Source organism: Lepidochelys kempii, chromosome 7 (genome assembly GCF_965140285.1).
Source record: "Lepidochelys kempii isolate rLepKem1 chromosome 7, rLepKem1.hap1, whole genome shotgun sequence".
NCBI classification, from domain to species: Eukaryota; Metazoa; Chordata; order Testudines; family Cheloniidae; genus Lepidochelys; species Lepidochelys kempii.
Genome location: NC_136386.1, coordinates 82,880,607 through 82,900,299, shown reverse-complemented (window position 1 = coordinate 82,900,299; position 19,693 = coordinate 82,880,607). Strand labels below are relative to the sequence as shown.

The window sequence follows — 19,693 nt, the reverse complement described above, 5'->3', positions numbered from 1 at the left end:
TAGAAAAACAGATCAGTGAACAGGCAGAATGCAAAACAAATCAAGACACTGAAAGGAAGAGCAGAGACAGGGAGGAGAGAACAATGCAATGGAAAAGCTGATCCAATGGGGGTCAGATATTTCTAAAGGGCTCAACTCCTAGTGAGATACCTAAATGAAGGCTAGATTTTCATGCTGAGCTCTTGGACACCTGGCCCTGGAGACACCATAGATCTGTCCCTCACATGCGGCTTTTTACCCCTATCAAGCAACACTGGCTTCCCTTTAGCAGAGGTGCTGAACAACTCCAGCAACCTCTGGGAATTACGAGAGCTGGGAATCTTTGAAGATCAGACCACTTCTTGCTAGGTGACTAGACATGGATTTAGGAGGCAGTTTTAGGCACCCAGGTTTGAACCTCTTGGCCTTTATTTCTTCAGAGCTCATTGGCTCTTGCTGTTTATTTCACACCTCAAATAATCCCCTCTTTGTGACTTCATGAACATTTCTCAGAAGCTAATTGTGACAAAGGCTTTAATTAAGGAAAGCCACAGGAAAAGTTGAACTGTCAAGAGCACACTGATGAATGAAAGAAGAGAAAAATCTCATATGCTCTATATATGAACATCCTATCCAAATCACTGGACCCCCTCTTCCATGCTGACTACAGTAAACTGCTTAATGATGCTGACTTGGCAGGTGGCCAGTTAGTGATTCATTAATATCTTTTCCACCTAACTTATAAGAAACAAACATTTGTGCCTCCAATCTGTGCACTTAGCTAAGAACGTATTCAACCTTGTGTTCCTCTTGCAATCACCTTTGTCTCCCCTCTTTCTCAGTCTATTGTATTCTACTCTTCTTGTTGCCTCTTGACTGTATTTAGGCCCTGATCTTGCAAATACTTGCACACATGCTTCACTTTAAGGACTTCAATGAGACTATTCACATGCTTTAAATTAGATATGGGCATAAAACTTTCCAGGCTCATGGCTTTTGATTGCAAACTTCTTGGGACAGGGACTGTCTTTTATTCCATAATTGTACAGCACCCAGCACAATGAGGCTCCAATCCTGACTGGGACCTTTGGGCACTACTGTGGGACAAATAATACATTTCAATAATGGGAAGGGTTGTTTCTCTATATTTCAATTTACTACAAGGCATCTTTAAGCAACCACATCTTTAGCACCCTCCTTCCAGTCCTTACCGACTCCTCCTGCCATGCAGCTGTAAGACATGCACTTAAAGTCACTGCTCGATGGTGTTTTTCACTCCAAGATGCAAGCAGCTCAGTTTCAAATTTCCAGAGAGGGTCATTAAATTTGAAATTTGTACACACTCCACATCCCATATTTTCTGAATATTCCATATCCACTCCAAGGAAAAGGAATGTGTTCTCACAGCATGGGCTTCTGTAATGAGCTGGCGTTTGAGTGAGACCTGGAAGTTTACAAAAATTTATTTTAGAAAAGTTAACGGTTAAGCAGGAAGAACCGAAGAGGTACTGAAGAGGTTTAGGGAAAACTGGGTAGGAAAAGCAAGCCAAAATATATAGAAGGCTATCCTGCAAGGCCTCTTAGATTTTCTCTTCCCCATTTTTAACCATGACCACCTCAGTTGTTTTGGAGCATCTGGTCTCAATATGTGACTGACTTTAATAAATTCAAGACTTCATCTTTAATCTGGAAGATTTGGAAGATATTACAGAGAGAGGTTTCTCTTTGTATTTAACTCCGTGAGAGTTAACCTCTTCTCTGTCTAGGTTTCTACCTTAGGTACTTATATCGTTCCTATTATCACAGTATCTGAGCACCAAACAATCATTAATATATTTATCCTCACAATACCCCTGTTATTATTCTCATATTACAGATGGGAAACTGGGATACTGCGAGGCTAAATGACTCACCCAGCATCACATAGGAAGTCTGTAACAGAGCAGGGAACTGAAATCACATCTCCTAAACTCTAAGTGGTTCTCAACCTATTTACCATTGTGGGCTGCATCCAATACTACCTGTATGGCCCTCAGTATGTCACTTGGGCCGCAGCTGTTTGCTGATTGGGCCACAAGCAGCCTGCGGACCACAGGTTGAGAACCACTACTGTAAGCTAACACTCGAGTCACTGGATCATCCTTCCTCTTCTCACTCTTCTGGAGGACTACACCGGCTCCTCAGCTGATGTCAATAAGCATAATATCCCTGAAGTAAATGGACCTAAGTTGATTTAGGCTCTAGGTCTTCAAATCTGTAGAAATATTTTCTTTTAGAATTGTGAAAGATCTCAGATACCACGCTGATGAGGGCAGTAACAATGGATAGATAAATAAATATCTCTTGTGCCATGGTCTTGGTCTTGGATTCAAGTTAACTGCTTTTGTTGTTTGTTTTGATTGTTCCTTTTGTTTGCACAATGATTCTTCTGCACTCACACATACAGCCTTAAATTCTTCCTGAAATGACAAGCAGCCATTCCAAAACACAGCTTGTTTCCCAAGTGTATTCGTTTTTGTTTTTAACTATCCTACTAGGGAAGCGGAAATGTCATTGAATTCAGCTGGATATCCCACAGATGTGTTCAGGGATGGGAAGAATTTGTAACTATGTCATTTGAAATCTCTTTAGCTATCATGAGGGGGGAAACACTGCTAACCCCAGAACAATACTTGTGGGAAATACAGGATATGAATCAGATACAAAGAAAGGAAAAAAAATAAAAAATAAAAAAAGAGGGACACATTCCCCAGAAACAAAAAACTGATATAAATCCCAGTTATAAAAACAAAGAAATAGGGTACTACATCTCAAGTAAAAGACTAAAAATTGGTAGCATAACTTCTCAAAACAACGCCTAAAAAATGTGGCTAAATCCTCCAAGTTGTAAAGGATGTGTATAAACAAATCCCAAAACAACAAAGGCATCGATCTTCTACGCTCCAGCTGCCCAGCAAGAAGCTGGAAGGCCAGGTTAACTGGTCCACAGAAGATTCCAGGGCAGCTCTTCCAGGCATATAAGGCACGGTCAGGGTGTTCCTGCCCTGTCGAACTCCAGCCACCAGAATTGCTCTTGTGGGTTGAACTTAGAGCAGCCCTGACTATGGGTGCCTGAACCCCAGTGCAGAAATGTCAATACCAGTCCAAGAGCAACAGAAAGAAGAGGAACACACTCCCAAACCCTGAGGTAAAACCAGTGACCAAACTCCTCCTTGTTCAGAGCAGGCCTGATGATAAAAGCGGCCTGGTATTGCCTTTTTTTTTTACACATTGTTTGAGGGGGCTTTAGAGGCCACAGTTGCCAAGTGTTGCCCTTTGCAATCCATATATGCTGATAGTTAGAAGATGTAGTCAGCACATACTGCTTAGCCGTGTTGTTGGGGGGCACCACCTTCCACATGTTGTGATGGACCACTCAGTTCCAGAGGCAGGCTTTCCAAAGGCCTGGTTGGATCTTTTATAGCAGAGGCCCCCACTTTTTTTATGGGACCAAAGGCTGTGAAGGAGCAGGCTGTGCCTGTGCACTTTCAGTTAGTGAGCCTTCAGAAATTGCGAAAAGGCCATTGCTCCCGAAGAATCCCTGAGTGGGAATGGATTTCTCTGGGCCGGGCTTCATGGAGTACATTCTTTTGGATGCTACAGACTTGTTGGGTTAAATATTGTTGAAGCTGGGAGCACACAAAATTTTATGCTAGTTGGTTTTTGGCCTTAATTATGGTTTTAATTAGTTTTGCAAGGTATTTTGCGTGTGGAGGTATGGCAGTATGGCACAATTTGGCAGTATGTTTAAGGGTGGCGGTGGCCACTGTAAGGTGGGTGAGATTTGCACTTGTGACCAGTTTTATGGCCTTTTAAAATTGTTTTAACCATTTGTTTTTTATGGCCCCTTGCTGAATATTTTAAATACTAGCTGCCGTATTGGCCCCATCCCACAAGGAGCCCACTAAGGTTCACCTTTTTCGGGGGGACAAGGACAACGTTTGCCTGAGGAGGGCAAGTTAGAGAGTGGCGCCCCTGGTACAATTGGGAAGGAAGGCAGGGACCTGAAAGCATGTCTGTTAGGGGGCTTATTCCTTCACCCACTTACTTCCCTGGTCCTTCTCGCGTGAACAGAGAGCAACAATACCCGAAGTCCAAAGGTGCAAACAATTTGATGTTTATTGGAGTGAACTTCCAGCAAGCATGATTCCAGTTTCCTTCCTTAGTATCCTCCTTGCCAGCTCTGACACCACAGAGCCTTACACCTGTGTCCCTGTTCCCATTCCTGCCCTTAGCCAAACATGATTCCAATTTCCCCACCCCCATTCCCTGTTCCCATTTCCCTCTTTAGCAAAACATGATTCCAAATTCCTTACCCCCATCCCCTGTTCCCATCTCTCCCACCCACACCCACTCACTTCCTGATTGACTACAGATTATATAGTAAAACTTGAGTTCTGCTTAGCTATACCTTAACCAATCATTTTCCTGAAATTTAACTAACCAATCCTAATATATTGTAACATGATTATGTAACCAATTATATCCCACCACCTTAATTAGTTTACACCCAGCAAAATTAATTATACAGTAGACAGAAACAATCACAGAACCAGACAGAGACCATGCAAATAAACAATAGTAAAGTGGAAACTATAATGACAAAACAATACAGAAGTGAGGATTTCACATCCAGCTATTGATAAGTGAGTTCTTGCCAGACAGGATGCTATCAAACTAAGTTTCCTTTTACATCTTCTAGGCACTTCCCTTTCTCTGGAGGCGATAGGCATTATCAGGACAGGATTATATTCCTAACAGCCCAATGGCACCTTCTTTCAATGTGACTAGTTTGGAATGTGAGGATGTGACCGGTCGCTTCCCAGCTTATGGCTGCCTCTGCTGCTTAGCCAAAGGCCTTAGCCTAAGAACAAGGCCTCAGACTGTCACAGTAAGAGAAGGCCCTTACGCCGGCAGACAGTGATTTTGTTTCTTTCTTTTATACCTCTAGAACTAGCTAAGTGATAAGAATACACCTACATTCTCTGAGTACAGGCCTTTACCGACAGGCCTGAATATCTCTATCCTAACAATGTCAGGGGCAGGTAAATGTCTAAAGCTTTCAAGGTGGCACTTAGGAGGATTTAGCACTGAGTGGCAGCCTTCCAGTGGGTGGCAGGTAACATTTGCCACCACCGCTGGTGGTGGGAGATGTGGAGGTGGTTTCCTAGAATTGTTTTTTGAAGCCTAGGGGTTGAGCAGAGGAGGCTACAGTTTAGAAGGGATGCTGGAAATTGTTTGGGGCATGTAATATTTACCTCCCCACACTGGCGGGTCATGTGTGCAGATGAGTGGGTGATATGCGTGAGACACCAAGATTTGGAACTGTGGGGGTTAGATTGAACCCTACACCATTCGGGGACTAATACTACCACCACATTTTGATGCCAGCTGTCAATGTGGAGCATTGACTCGGGTGGCATCTTGAACTTTTTTGTGACATTGAACACCTTTCCATGTACCCTCCCATTGGTAGTTTACTTGAGCAATATTTTTTAGCTTTTTCCTTTTTTGTGGAACCAAAGTGTTGGCAGTATGGATAGAGATTTTTCTTTTTCAGAGGTAGGGGCCATTGTTTTTAGGTAGACACACACTTTTTGGGAGGGAGGTTTAGGTAGTGATGGGACGTGGTGTTGCCCCACATGGTGTTGCCTGGCGAGAGGGCCCTTTTGGGTTAATCCCGTCTGGGATTCAATTGGGGAGGGCTACGCAGGGCCAAGGGACCTGGGGCTCTTGGCAGGGGGCCCCCCCTGGAAAAATACCCAGGTAATACGTCATGCCACGTTTTTAGGATGCTAAGCCACAATTGCCCCCCTGTCAATGGATAATTGACCTTTTTTTTTTCCCCCACCATGGCCAATTTTGAACAGTGGTAAAGTTAACAAAGGATGACAAAGGTGTCAGATACCCGAGGATTTTTACAGCTATGGACCACCAGACATACATTGTATTACACTGGCGAATTTTGCAGGCCTGAAGAAGCAAGAGTGGTTTCATCACTTCTGTTTAGCGTGTTTTGGGGCTCTTGCTATTCATGTCTGTTTTGTTAACAAAGCAAAACGGAAAGAAAAAGAACAACGTAAATGCATTTATTGGGGAAACTGAGGCACATAAATACTTTTAAAGTTATTAGTTGTTTTGTTACAGCCCTTTCTGGTTTTTGTCGTGGAGGTTGTTTGCCTGGTTTAGGAGGTTACAAGGGCAATATTTTGTCCAGGGATTATGGACTGTTATTGCTCACCAAAGGGCTTTTCATTTCGCTCGAGGCCACCACATGAGGAACAGGGTTTGTTTTTTGGGGGATTTATGGAAGGTTTGGGGCCACCCACCAGGTATTTTGCTGTGGCCCTATGGCATTTATTTGGACTATGCACTGCCCCCACGGCTTCTTTTATTCAGCCTTGAGCCACGCTGTGGCTTGGGCCCCATCGGTAGCTTGAACCATTGAGAGCCTTTGGAGGTACTTTCCCTCTCCATAATTGTAATTATCCAGATAATTTCATTGACAGATGGAAACCTGGATGGTCCAGGCAGGTAGCTGGTTCACAACTGTGGCCTACGATGCCACAACCAGAAACCCAGGAAGAAACATATGTTTTGAGCTGATTGGGATGTGCCCATTTTAGTTTACCGGGTAGCTGAAGCTGGTACACTACTGGGGAGATGCGGTTTACAGTGGAGTACGGACCCACCCATTTAACGTTTAGGGTGTGGGCTGCCTTTCCCAGTTTTTGCAACATTACCTTGTTTTTAATTTTCCATCCCCGGGTGTCTTTAACGATGAGCCCTTTGCGTTTGGCCTTTTTCTTATTTAAAGCAGCCTTTACTGCTTTCTGAGTTTTACAGAGCTTTCTCCTTAGCTGGGTGATATACCGACCGTTTGGTGAATTGGCAAGTAAATTTCCCTCCCATTTTCACAGATTACCCCACATTATTGGATGAGCAAAAAGGATATGGTAGGGGGTGTATCTGGTACCTAGGCGGTTAGAATTGAGTAAGTCTGCCAAAATAGTCAGCAGCTTTTCGGGCCAATTCATTCCCGAAGCAGAGCACATTTTATAGGGGGCATTTTTAAGGTTTTGGTTTTGCATTTTCACAGTGCCGCTGCTTTGTGGCCGATAACTGGTGTGTATTTGTTGCTTGATGTTTAGGGCAGCAAGCAAAGATTTAAGAACCTCTTCCACAAAAGGCCCCACCCCCGACCCAAGCCAATAATTTGGGCTGTGCCATATTGGCAGAAGATTTTTTTATAGAGTTTTTTGGCCACCACGACTGCCATATTAACCCGGGTTGGGAACGCTTTTGATTAGGCTGAAAACACATTAATGATTAGTAGGAGGTATCTAAACCCTTTTTCTGTTGTTTGTAGCAGATGAATAAAATTTATTTGCAGGTGGTGCCATACCTCTTGGGTTTTTTGCCTCTGTAAAATGGGGAACTGAGCTCCTCATTTTACCTGGGTGCACTGAAGACATTCCTTCACAATTTGTTGCATTATTTATTTTTGTTTTGGCCACTGTGCCACTTGCTTCACTTTGAACAGGGTTTTTTTAACCCCCTTATGTGCCCACTTGTGCAATTTTTGAACAATGTTTTTCTGCTTGGCGGTGGCTAGTTTTGTGACCAATGCCGCTACCTCACTTGAAAGATTTTGAGTTAATTTATTTGTTTGTTTTATTTATGGAGTAATTTATTGTTTTGATGGGCATGCGATTTTACCCAAGCAATGGAGACCTCCCCCTTTTGTGCTTTATTCAACGCCATTATTTTTTGCCACTTTTTTTGATGGGCTTACGGTTCGCAGTGTTTTAATAATTTTTTCTAATAGAACATGTACGTTGATACCCCCTGTACCACATACTTATTGTTTGCTACTAGATAGCTCATGAAGTTCTTCCCCAGCTGACTTATATTTTAGAACCTGGAGCACTGCCTTTATTTTGGCATTTTGTGCTGAACCATGCGCCAAGTTTTTGGTGAGGCTTACTTACCCCCCACTCAAGGCTGCCCACTGGACGTACCGATTTTCTTGGTGGAAAAAGCAGGATTTATCTGTAAACCATAAGTGGTTAGTTGGGGTTGTTTTTGAAGGATTAAAAGGAGGTCCCATTCTCAGGCAGCTTGTGCGTTTCTGCTCTGCTACCTTACAGGAATGCTTGGCGCCATGCTGAGCAGGTCTGGGGACTGCAGAGTCTTCGATGCCACCACCCTTTAGGTGAGGAACAGTGTTCACTGTGCCAAGCAGGTGTTCGAGACTGAACTTATTTTGGACCCAGCTAAGATATATTTTAGGGCGGTGTGTGGGGTTTGCAGTATTATTGGCGGCCCTTCGGTATATGCTTGGAAAGCCTGCACCTCCCACACCACCGCCAAGCACTCCTTTTTACAGGGGATATATTTTATCTCCGGCTGTTGCAGCACGTGGGAATTATATGCAACTGGGATTAGCCAGCCCTTTGCATTTTTTTGGAGGATGGCGGCCCCCAGCGCCTCCAGACCACATGACAGCCGAAGGTAAAAGAGCTTGGCAGCTTGGCCCTTGGAAAAGCAAGGGCCAGGGCTCACAAGGCCGCTCACTTCAATGCTTTAATGGTGTTTTTTTTGCGGCTTTTTCCAGCATCACCGCACCTCTTCTTTGAGCAACGCCCATAAGGGGCAAGCAAGGGTGGCCAAGCTGGGAGTGTGATTTTGAATAAAATTAAAGCCCCCCAAGATGGTGTGCAATTGTTTTTAATTAGTGGGCTTTTTCATCTTACACCATGCACGACCCTGTTTGCCTATGAACATTTACTAGCCTACCCTTTTCCCCCAGGGTGATACCCAAGGTGATGACTGACCGCTGGACCAATTGCACCTTTTTTTAACGACACCCTGAACCCAGTCTTTTAATTTTAATGAGAACCGTCCTGGTGATATTTTGCAGCTGGGGTTCTGGTTCCCTGTGCACCAACAAATTATCCACGTACGAAATGACGTGGCAACGAACCTTGGGGGCAATTTGTCCATCATGGCCACCACATGCTTGTGGCCAATGGAGGGGGCACTGTGAAATTCCATGGGGACTTGCGTGAAGGTGAACTGCTTTCCCCTAAACTGAAACACAAAGCGGTCCTGAGAGGCAGGAGTAAGGGGCAAGGCAAAAAAGCAATTAGCCAGGTTAATAACCAAAAACGATTTGTTTTGTGGCTGTACATGGAGCAAGAGCTCTGGCATCAAGGCGACCACCGGTGCCATTATGGGGGTGCTTTGGTCTTCGGGGAGCATGACTGCGGAGACTTACAGTAGACACAAATGGAAAGGGGTGCAGGGAAAAGCTACATTTGGTTTCACTTTTTTTTTTTTTTTTTAATAGGATGGGGGTGGAGGTTTCCTCACCTTTGCTGGTTCTCCTCCTCTTCCCCATGCCCTAAGTGCTGCCAACATGAAAAAGACCCTGTTGTGATACCTCACAGTCCTCTCTTGACTGCCTCACCTGAAACCTGGATCCCTCCACGCCCGATCTGCCAAACAGAACTAGAAGGCTGCTCTTGCCACTGATTGTCCTGGTATCAGAAAGGCTGAGAAACACTGTTCTAAAGCACTTGTGCCCTATTAAAGAGGAAACACTTCATAACTGGGAGCTTTCACTGCACTTTGGTCTGTTCCAAGAAAGACTAAATTCCCTGGGGTCTGACTTAAGAATTCTAATACATGACTCCATTTCACTTTCAGTCAAGAGAACGGGGAATTATTTCCTTTGCTTCTCAAGACAGAGGCTTTTGCCATGGGCAATTACACGATACTAGTGTTACATTTACAGCTGGGCATAGGAACAGTCCAACTAGAACAGTTAAAAAGTGCGACTCTATCTGTAGAATTCTTCTTTCCCAGAAAGCTCACTAATTTCTTTGCTTTCCAAAGTAACAGATCATTCTGAAGATCTCTCTCCTCATATGAAGATTAGGGAGAAGGACCCTATATTTTCCAGCTAATTTGAAATGCGGGGTGGGCAGGAAAATGGAGTCTGAAATAGATGTCTGAGTTGATTGATATAGTTATGCCATTGACACAAAAGACTAAACAAACCACCCAACAGTAAAGACGAGGAAAAGGATGTTTAGGCTGAAGAACACCACCTTCTCCGTGCTAGTGTGTCTCGCTCAGGAATTCCTATTTTGGTTTGTATTATGTTAAACAAGCAAATGGAAAGATTAAACTAAACATTAATATAAATCTGATATTAACTCAAGCTGCACATCCTTGCTTGCAGAGGAAGGAGTGCGTTGCATTGCTGAGTGTATGCTGTGCACCCTGTCAATGTGGTCTGGAAACACACATTCAAGATGTGTGTGTAAATTGGAGAACTGCATCACATCATCACTGGTTTACGCAACTGTAAACTGCATTTCTCATGAAGTGTTTCCCAGTCTGGGTCTCTCTCCCTTTAGAAGAGTTCAGCTGGCTTTGCAAGCTGTACCAGCATTTAGCTTTGAATTCAGCTGAAATTCAACCCTAATTAGTCTGCTGTGGCCAAACACTTTAACTTAAATCTGTTGGAAGCCAACTCTTCCTGCAGCCTGCACTGGTCTGGAGCTGGACGCTGTAAGAGGCTTTGTGAGGTTTTAGGGGACATGTACTGTCCGCTTCACATGGACTGAGGGAGGATGTAGAAGTAGAGCCAGGATCTGAGTTACGCAAGTGCCTAGGGGCAGATTGGGATAGGTGGGTTTTGGGGGCCACCTCTGGTCTGACATCCCTTCCTTACCTTAATGGATATTGCAGGGCCCAGCCCTGTGTGGCTGGATCCCTTTGTGTTGCTGCCTTTACAGTTCAGTTTTGCTCCTTGCTATGATTTCTGGATAGCTCCATCCAGAAGCAGAACCAATCATGTCATGGCTATGCACTCTAGGGCGCACAAAAACAGCTCAGTTGGACGGTAGAGATGGCAGCTGCATATCAGGCCCTAGCACAGACATACCTAAGCCTCACATAAAGTGAGGCAGAGGGATCTCTGGAGCCACTGACCTACCCTTAGTGTTCCCCCTCATCTAACATCACCAATGGGCAGAAGCTCTTACAGTGTCCTTCGCACTCCAAGGGCTCCTGCATAATTCCTGTTGTGAGGGTATCTAAGCATGAGAGTTACAGAGGGATCTGAGGGAGACAAGGAGAAAAAGGGCATTTAGTGTGGAGGGGACTGCATCCTAGAAGGGAAGGAAAAAGGGAGAGATGCAGGGGAAGCAACTGTAAAAAAAAAAAAATGGAGAAAACAGACAGAAAAAGGAAATACAAAGAGAGTAGCTGGCAATAAAATTAAATAGATGAATAGACTGTAGAGATATTATGGCCTGCATCCAGTCCATAACGTCTTGTTGAGCTAGAGCATCTCTTTTAGAAATGCTCCAATCTTGATTTTAAGTGATGGAGAACCCACCACTTCCCTACATACGCTGTTCCAGTTGTTATTCCCCTCACTGTTAAAAATATGTACCTTCTTTCTAGTCTGGATTTGTTTAGCTCCAGCACAGTTCAACAGCTGGATGGAAGATGAAGCTAATGCGCTAAAAATGGACATTGCAGCTCAGGTTGTTGCTCAGGCTTTCAAGAGCCCCGGGCTCGAAAGCCTGAAGTGCAGCATCCACACTGCTAGTTTTAGCACACTAGTTGGAGCAGACTGACTCATGCCGGGGGCTCGCTCACTACTGCAGTGTAGGCATACCCTGGAAGACCACAAGCAAATAAAAGAGAGCTTCCTTCCAGCAAACTGTAAAGTGAAGGTACCGGGGCAGCTACTTGAGGGCCTGAAATTATTTCTTAATTGCTGGAATGGCTTCTGGCTTGTCACATGTTTTATTTTACACCTAGTCTTAGAGTTATATGTTACTGTAATATACATTTGTTCCTGGGATGGGGTGGGGTGGCTGTGTACATGTAGATGGGGAGAATACTTTCAGTTGTGTAGTGTTTGCAAGAGACAGTATCACTATCTTGGAAGTTCTTGTCTGTGTATGATGCAGCAAGACAAATACATGAACTATAATTTCCCTTGGAAACCAGTTTAGACAGATCAGCACTTGGATTAATAAAATGTCTGTGAAGAACACAGCTCCCTTCCTCAACAGTGCAGCTACCTCCAATGGTGAATCACTTCTGAGACCTTTTTAAAGAGTCCTTATCTTCTTCCTGATTGCTGTTTGGACTAATTCCTGTCATGTGATGAACCAAGCATAGAATAAAATTTTAACTTATCTAGTTTGATATTGCGGTGTATCTAAAATTCCTGGAGACTAAATGCTTAAGCAAAGTCCTGCTCTCTGCCATGATCCGTGCAACATGGAGATTCTGGGTCTGACATGCCATTGCCTCTGGGCTGGATTACCCAATAGGCAGACTAAGCATGTGCTTAGGGCACCAGCAAAGCAGGGGGCACCAAAAAACCTGAGCTTTTTGAAAAAATTTGATATTTCAAAAAAAGCATCGAAGTAGTCATCATGGAAAAAATCAGAACTTTGTAAGACTTCCTTACACTCCACTACACACTCTTTCCTTGTTTTTCTGTTCTCTTCTTATTACTTTTCCCCACCTAAACCAGGGGGGCATCCTACTAACATAGATCGAAATAATGCGAGGAAATCAGATCCTGTCATGTATTGCAATAAATTTGTTTTATTATTGATATATTCTTCTGAGTTATGTACTTGATTCGTTTTTTTTTCTTTCTTATGAAAACGCTGCCAACATGTCAGGGCATTATCAAGGAATGCAGAAGAAGCTTTTAGAACAGAACAAATATGCCATATTCATATCTTGTGCTGCACACTCTCAATCTCAATCTGGCTTCAGTGCTGTTGATTGTTGTCCAGTGGCAGTAAGTTTTTTCTCTACAGTCCAGTTACTTTATACATTTTTCTCTGCCTCAACACACTGATGGGAAGTTCTTAAAACATATTTGGGCAATGATCGTGTGTTGAAATCTCTTTCTAATACTCGCTGGCAGGCACATGCAGTGGCAACAAGTGCAATTCTGGAGTCTACTCAAAGATTGTGGATGCATTAGAAAGTACAGCTGAAGACCAATCACAAAAGGGAGAAACTATATGAGAGGCAGAAAACGTTGCAAACAAGATGCAAGAACTAGAGTTTGTATTCACGTTGACCATGTGGAATGAAATTTTACAACGCTTTTACCACACAAGTCAAGCCCTCCAAGAAAAAGAATTGGATTTGAAAATACGTGCAGACCTCTGTCAATCATTAGCAGACCACTAACAAACTTTGAGGAATGATGTCGAAAGATCTGAAGACATATCAAAAGATATTTTGCCAGATACTAACTACAAAGAAGCCCAGTCCCACAAGCGAATCACGAAAAACAAGCAAATGGTAGCAGTGCAACAGAAACAGCACTAGAGACAAATTTTGCATATCTACTTACTACACTATATAGTGTATACTTACTACGCTTACTACTCCCTCCTCAGGCCCTACGCTACCAGCACTCCCAACTATCTTTGAGACACCACTGACTTCCTGAGGAAACTACAATCCATCGGTGATTTTCCTGAAAACACCATCCTGGCCACTATGGATGTAGAAGCCCTCTACACCAACATTCCACACAAAGATGGACTACAAGCCGTCAGGAACAGTATCCCTGATAATGTCACGGCAACCTGGTGGCTGAACTTTGTGACTTTGTCCTCACCCATAACTATTTCACATTTGGGGACAATGTATACCTTCAAACCAGCGGCACACCTATGGGTACCCGCATGGCCCCACAGTATGCCAATATTTTCATGGCTGATTTAGAACAAAGCTTCCTCAGATCTCATCCCCTAATGCCCCTACTCCACTTGCGCTATATTGATGACATCTTCATCATCTGGACCCATGGAAAAGAAGCCCTTGAGGAATTCCACCATGATTTCAACAATTTCCATCCCACCATCAACCTCAGCCTGGACTAGTCCACACAAGAGATCCACTTCCTGGACACTATGGTGCTAATAAGCGATGGTCACATAAACACCACCCTATACCGGAAACTTACTGACCGCTACTCCTACCTACATGCCTCCAGCTTTCATCCAGACCACACCACACAATCCATTGTATCGTAGAGCTTGGCTGTAGACAACCGCATTTGCTCCAACCCCTCAGACAAACACCTACAAGATCTCTATCAAGCATTCTTACAACTACAGTACCCACCTGCTGAAGTGAAGAAACAGATGGACAGAGCCAAAAGAGTACCCAGAAGTCACCTACTACAGGACAGGCCCGACAAAGAAAATAACAGAACGCCACTAGCCATCACCTTCAGCCCCCCAACTAAAACCTCTCCAACGCATCATCAAGGATCTACAACCTATCCTGAAGGATGACCCATCACTTTCACAGATCTTGGGAGACAGGCCAGTCCTTGCTTACAGACAGCCCCCCAACCTGAAGCAAATACTCACCAGCAACCACACATCACACCACAGAACCACTAACCCAGGAACCTATCCTTGCAACAAAGCCCATTGCCAACTGTGTCCACGTATCTATTCAGGGGACACCATCATAGGGCCTAATAACATCAGCCACACTATCAGAGGCTCGTTCACCTGCACATCTACCAATATGATACATGACATCATGTGCCAGCAATGCCCCTCTGCCATGTACATTGGTCAAACTGGACAGTCTCTACGTAAAAGAATCAATGGACACAAATCAGACGTCAAGAATTATAACATTCATAAACCAGTTGGAGAACACTGCCATCTCTCTGGTGACTCAGTTACAGACCTAAAAGTTGCAATATTACAACAAAAAGACTTCAGAAACAGACTCCAATGAGAGACTGCTGAATTGGAATTAATTTGCAAACTGGATACAATTAACTTAGGCTTGAATAGAGACTCGGAGTGGATGGGTCATTACACAAAGTAAAACTATTTCCCCATGTTTATTCCCCCCCCCCCACTGTTCCTCAGACGTTCTTGTCAACTGCTGGAAATGGCCCACCTGGATTATCAATACAAAAGGTTTTCTCCCCGCCCCTCCCCCGCCACTCTCCTGCTGGTATTAGCTCATCTTAAGTGATCACTCTCCTTACAGTGTGTATGATAACATCCATTGTTTCATGTACTCTGTGTATATAAATCTCCTCACTGTATTTTCCACTGAATGCATCCGATGAAGTGAGCTGTAGCTCATGAAAACCAAATGTAGAGATCGCACTACGTATTTTTCTAACATTGATGATTACTAACTGCTCCGCAGAATGCTCTTTTTCTCAGCTGGAAAGAATAAAAAACCCTCAGAGAACAATAATGTGTCAGGACAGACTTGATTCACTTTCCCTCTTGTGTATGGAAGCGGACATGCTTCGTTGAGTCAGCTTCGATGAACTTATCCAGAATTTTGCAATCAGAAAATCTAGAAAGAAGCTATTTTAATATCAGCATACATGTAAGTTTTGTGTCATTTCGAAAAATAAAATTTTATTTTACAGTATAGTATTGTTTTTATTTTGAATTACATCTGGGGGGCACCATAATCTTTTCAGTGCTTAGGGCCTCTAAAAGTCTAAATCCAGCCCTGCATTGCCTTGCATCATGGCACCTGTGCAAAATGAGGGCAAAATCCCACCAAAACATATGGCAGCATTTTATACCCACTTTTCACTTATATAAATGAGTGAACAATGTACCCTGTGACCCTACTGCCACATGAGCGGGGGCAACTCACTTTCAAGTTGTGGAAGATTTGACTGCTGACACTATGCCAAATTCACCCCTGGGATATTTCCCATAAGACTTGCTAGTCATGCCAGTGATTCCAATTCCACTGACATTCTTTACTGAAAAGCCAAGCGCAGCTTTGTCACTCTGTTCAAAATGCTGGGAATTGACAATGTGTCCCACTGTCCCTAAATCTGTAGCCTGAAACCAAGGGCTAGTCTACACTAGAAGCACTACATTGGTGCAGCTGTAGCGCATCTGGTGAAGACACCCTATGCCGACTGGAGAGAGCTCTCCCACTGGCATCATTACTCCACCTCCGTGAGAGGTGGCAGTGACTGGGCTGTGTAACTAATGTAAAAAGGACAAGAGGACTTGAGGCACCTTAGAGACTAACAAATTTATTAGAGAATAAGCTTTCATGGGCTACAGCCCACTTCATGGGATGCATAGAATGGAACATATAGTAAGAAGATATATATACATACAGAGAAGGTGGAAGTTGCCATACAAACTGTAAGAGGCTAATTAATTAAGATGAGCTATTATCAGCAGGAGAAAAAAAACTTTTGTAGTGATAATCAAGATGGCCCATTTAGACAGTTGACAAGAAGGTGTGAGGATACTTAACATAGGGTAATAGATTCAACATGTGTAATGCCCCAGCCACTCCCAGTCTCTATTCAAACCCAAGTTAATGGTATCTAGTTTGCAAATTAATTCAAGCTCAGCAGTTTCTCACTGGAGTCTGTTTTTGAAGCTTTTCTGTTGCAAAATTGCCACCCATAAATCTTTTACTGAGTGGCCAGACAGGTTGAAGTGTTTTCCTACCGTTTTTTGAATGTTATGATTCCTGATGTCAGATTTGTGTCCATTTATTCTTTTGCTTAGAGACTGTCCGATTTGGCCAATGTACAGGGCAGAGGGGCATTGCTGGCACATGATGGCATATATCACATTGGTAGATGTGCAGGTGAACGAGCCCCTGATGGCGTGGCTAATGTGATTAGGTCCTACGATGGTGTCACTCGAATAAATATGTGGACAGAGTTGGCATCGGGCTTTGTTGCAAGGATAGGTAGTGTAAAGGTACAGCGTAGTATCTCTTTAAATACTGCCCTCTAGTGTGCTAACTGTGTTCTGTGTTTTAGAAGCCACTAGAAACTAGTTGGAGCAGCAATATATATGTGGCTAGGCCTTGTGTATTTTGTACATTTAGGAAACAGTTATTTGGGGCCCAGTTGTACCCATGGGGTTTTGACATATTCTTCATTGTTCTAAGAGTAAAAGACATGATGGGGAATAAAAGAGGAAGGAATCCCAGGCTGTGGCATACCATTAGAGCCACTTGAACATCCACAGGGAAATGGATCAGTGTCAGCTACTCTCCCTTCCATGAAGAGAATGATTGCTTCACTCCCAACCACGGGGTTAGACACAGATCCACAGCCACATCTCACCCCTACTCCACACTGAGACACAGGGGGCTCACACAGACCTGTGCTCCACATTGCAGACATCACTAGCAGCTGCTTTTAACATAAGGGGAAATTCTCACAGGTGCTGTAACATTTGTGAACTGTGATAATGCAACAATACTGTGTGCATTCCAGAGCCCCTTCCATCCACAGACCGTAAAGCACTTTACACACACACTAATGAATTGAGCCTCACGATCCCCTCTGAGAATGGGAAGTATCATTTTCCTAACCTTACACATGGAGAAACTGAGGCACAGACAGATTCATTGACTTGCCCAAGGTCTGTGGAAGAGCCAAGAACAAACCCAGATCACCTGAATCCCAGTCCTGCACTTAACCCACCAGACACTACTTCCTTTAATGAATTAAGTATTGCAATCCTCGGTGCTGTTACAACTGCCACTACACATAGTATTTACAGCAATGGCCCCAAACACTGTAGTGACACTTACACACTTTTGCAGGCTGTTGTGGTTTGAATCATTACTGTGGCCTATCTCTATGCTGGTAATTAGCAAAGCAAAACGTATCGACTGACATCTTGATCAACCTCCTCTGTGCACCAGGCTATAGGATTTCATTGTGAAAAGCATCTCTGACTAGCATATAGCAATGGTTCTCAACCAGGGGTATGCGTATCCTTGGGGGTACCCAGAGATCTTCCAGGGGGTTACTCATCTAGATATTTGCCTAGTTTTACAACAATCTACGTAAAAATCACTAGCAAAGTCAGTACAAACTAAAATTTCATACAATGACTTTATACTGCTCTATATACTATACACTGAAATGTAAGTACAATATTTATATTCCAGTTGATTTATTTTATAATTATATGGCAAAAATGAGAAAGTAAGCAATTTTTCTGTAACAGTGTACTGTGACACTTCTGTATTTTTATGTCTGATTTTTGTGACCAAGTAGTTTAGTGAGGTGAAACTTGGGGGTACACAAGACGACTCAGACTCCTGAAAGGGGTAGAGACTAGTCTGGAAAGGTTGAGAGCCACTGGAGTACAGCAAATGCTTTATTTGTATTCTTTTACAGTGTGAAGCTTGGTAATTGATTCTATTGTTCTAATTTTTCCAAGATATAGCAAACCAGGGGTTAATTCTGGGCCGTGTTCCTTACATCCACTTTTTAGAAGCGTTTAGCATAAAGTTTCATATCATTATCCCCTTTTCTGATAATGCAGCACTTCAGCTCTGTGACGGGGTGGGACTCACCCCTGCGGCGCCTCCTGCTGGTTGTTCAGGGAATTAGTGTTTCCAGCCTCTGGAGCGCCCTCTGCAGGCCAGTGTCCTGCTTGCCGCTGGGCCCCGAGTCCCTCCTGGACCCTGGTGTCCCTTTCACGCCGGGGTGCTGCCCCCTGGCAGTATCCTCACAGATCTGGGTCTCCCCCCCCCCCGGGGCCCCCCACCCTCTATCCCCGCCTCACCCCAGTCTTTGGCTACTGCCAGTCACCATCTAGCCCCTGCTCCCTGGGGCAGACTGCAGTATAATTGCTACTCATCATCGGCAAGGAGGACCTGGACCTGCTGCTTCTGCCTACCCTTGGGCTGCCCTCTGCAACCCCAGTACCCTTCTCCTAGGCCTTCATCAAAGCCTGCAGCCTGGGGGTTTCTCAGGCCAGAGCTCCCCAGCCCTGCTCCACTTTAGGTACCCTGCTTAGCTTCTAGCAGTCAGGCCCCTCTCTCTCAACGTCTAGAGAGAGACTGTGTCCTGGCCCACTGCCCTCTTATAAAGACCAGCTGGGCCCTGACTGGGGCATGGCCGCAGATGTGGTTGTTTCCCCAATCAGCCAAGGCTCACTGCTTTCCCTAGCAGCAGCCCTCTAGCAGCCTCAGCCCTCTCCCAGGGCTGATTTCAAGCCCTATCAGGGCTGGAGCGGGTAACCACCCCACTACAGGAAGGAGAGGTCAGTCTGTTCAGGCTGCCCTGCTGGCTGGAGCTCTCTCCCTTCCTGGGCTGCTACTGCTGTTTGGAGCTCCTTCCCTGGGCTGTTGCTGCTGGCTGGCGCTCCTCTACCTCCTCTCGCTCCATGCTTGCCCCTCTGTGTAGGCCATGAAGATCTTTTAGGGGCCTCACTGGAGGACGGCAGCAGGTTGGCTGCCACCTCCCCCTCTGCGCTGAGGGAAGAGTTGCGCCGTTTCCTGCTGTACACCTGTGGCTCAAAGGGCAAGGTGCACCTCGCCCTCCAGTGCTGGGGGGACTTCCACTGCATCCTGTGGGCCATGAAGGGCCTTTTGGGGGAGAGGGACCGGGAGGCAGGGCCTCGTGGCCTACGGGTGGGCCCATAAGTTCCGTGACTCCCTGATGACCTTTGGGGTTGAACATGAGTTGTTGCGGGGCCTTCTGGAGGCCGATCACCCTGCCCGTGAGGATTCGCCCCAGCCCTCTCTATGAAGGACACCATTTTTGCTATGCTGAACACCAGGGACTGTAGCGTGGGTCTCTGCAGGAGTCAGGTGCTCTCCTTCC

The 19,693-nt window shown here is 44.6% G+C and overlaps 1 long non-coding RNA gene across 1 annotated transcript in view; it reads right to left on the bottom strand.

The window, feature by feature from the left end:
- Nucleotides 1–861: 861 nt before the first annotated feature.
- The window catches only part of LOC140915339 (uncharacterized), a 29,858-nt gene continuing 11,026 nt past the window's right edge, over nt 862–19,693 (bottom strand). Inside the window, exon 3 of the long non-coding RNA XR_012160137.2 lies at nt 862–1,423. This is a non-coding gene — a long non-coding RNA (uncharacterized LOC140915339). The remainder of the gene's footprint in view (nt 1,424–19,693) is intronic.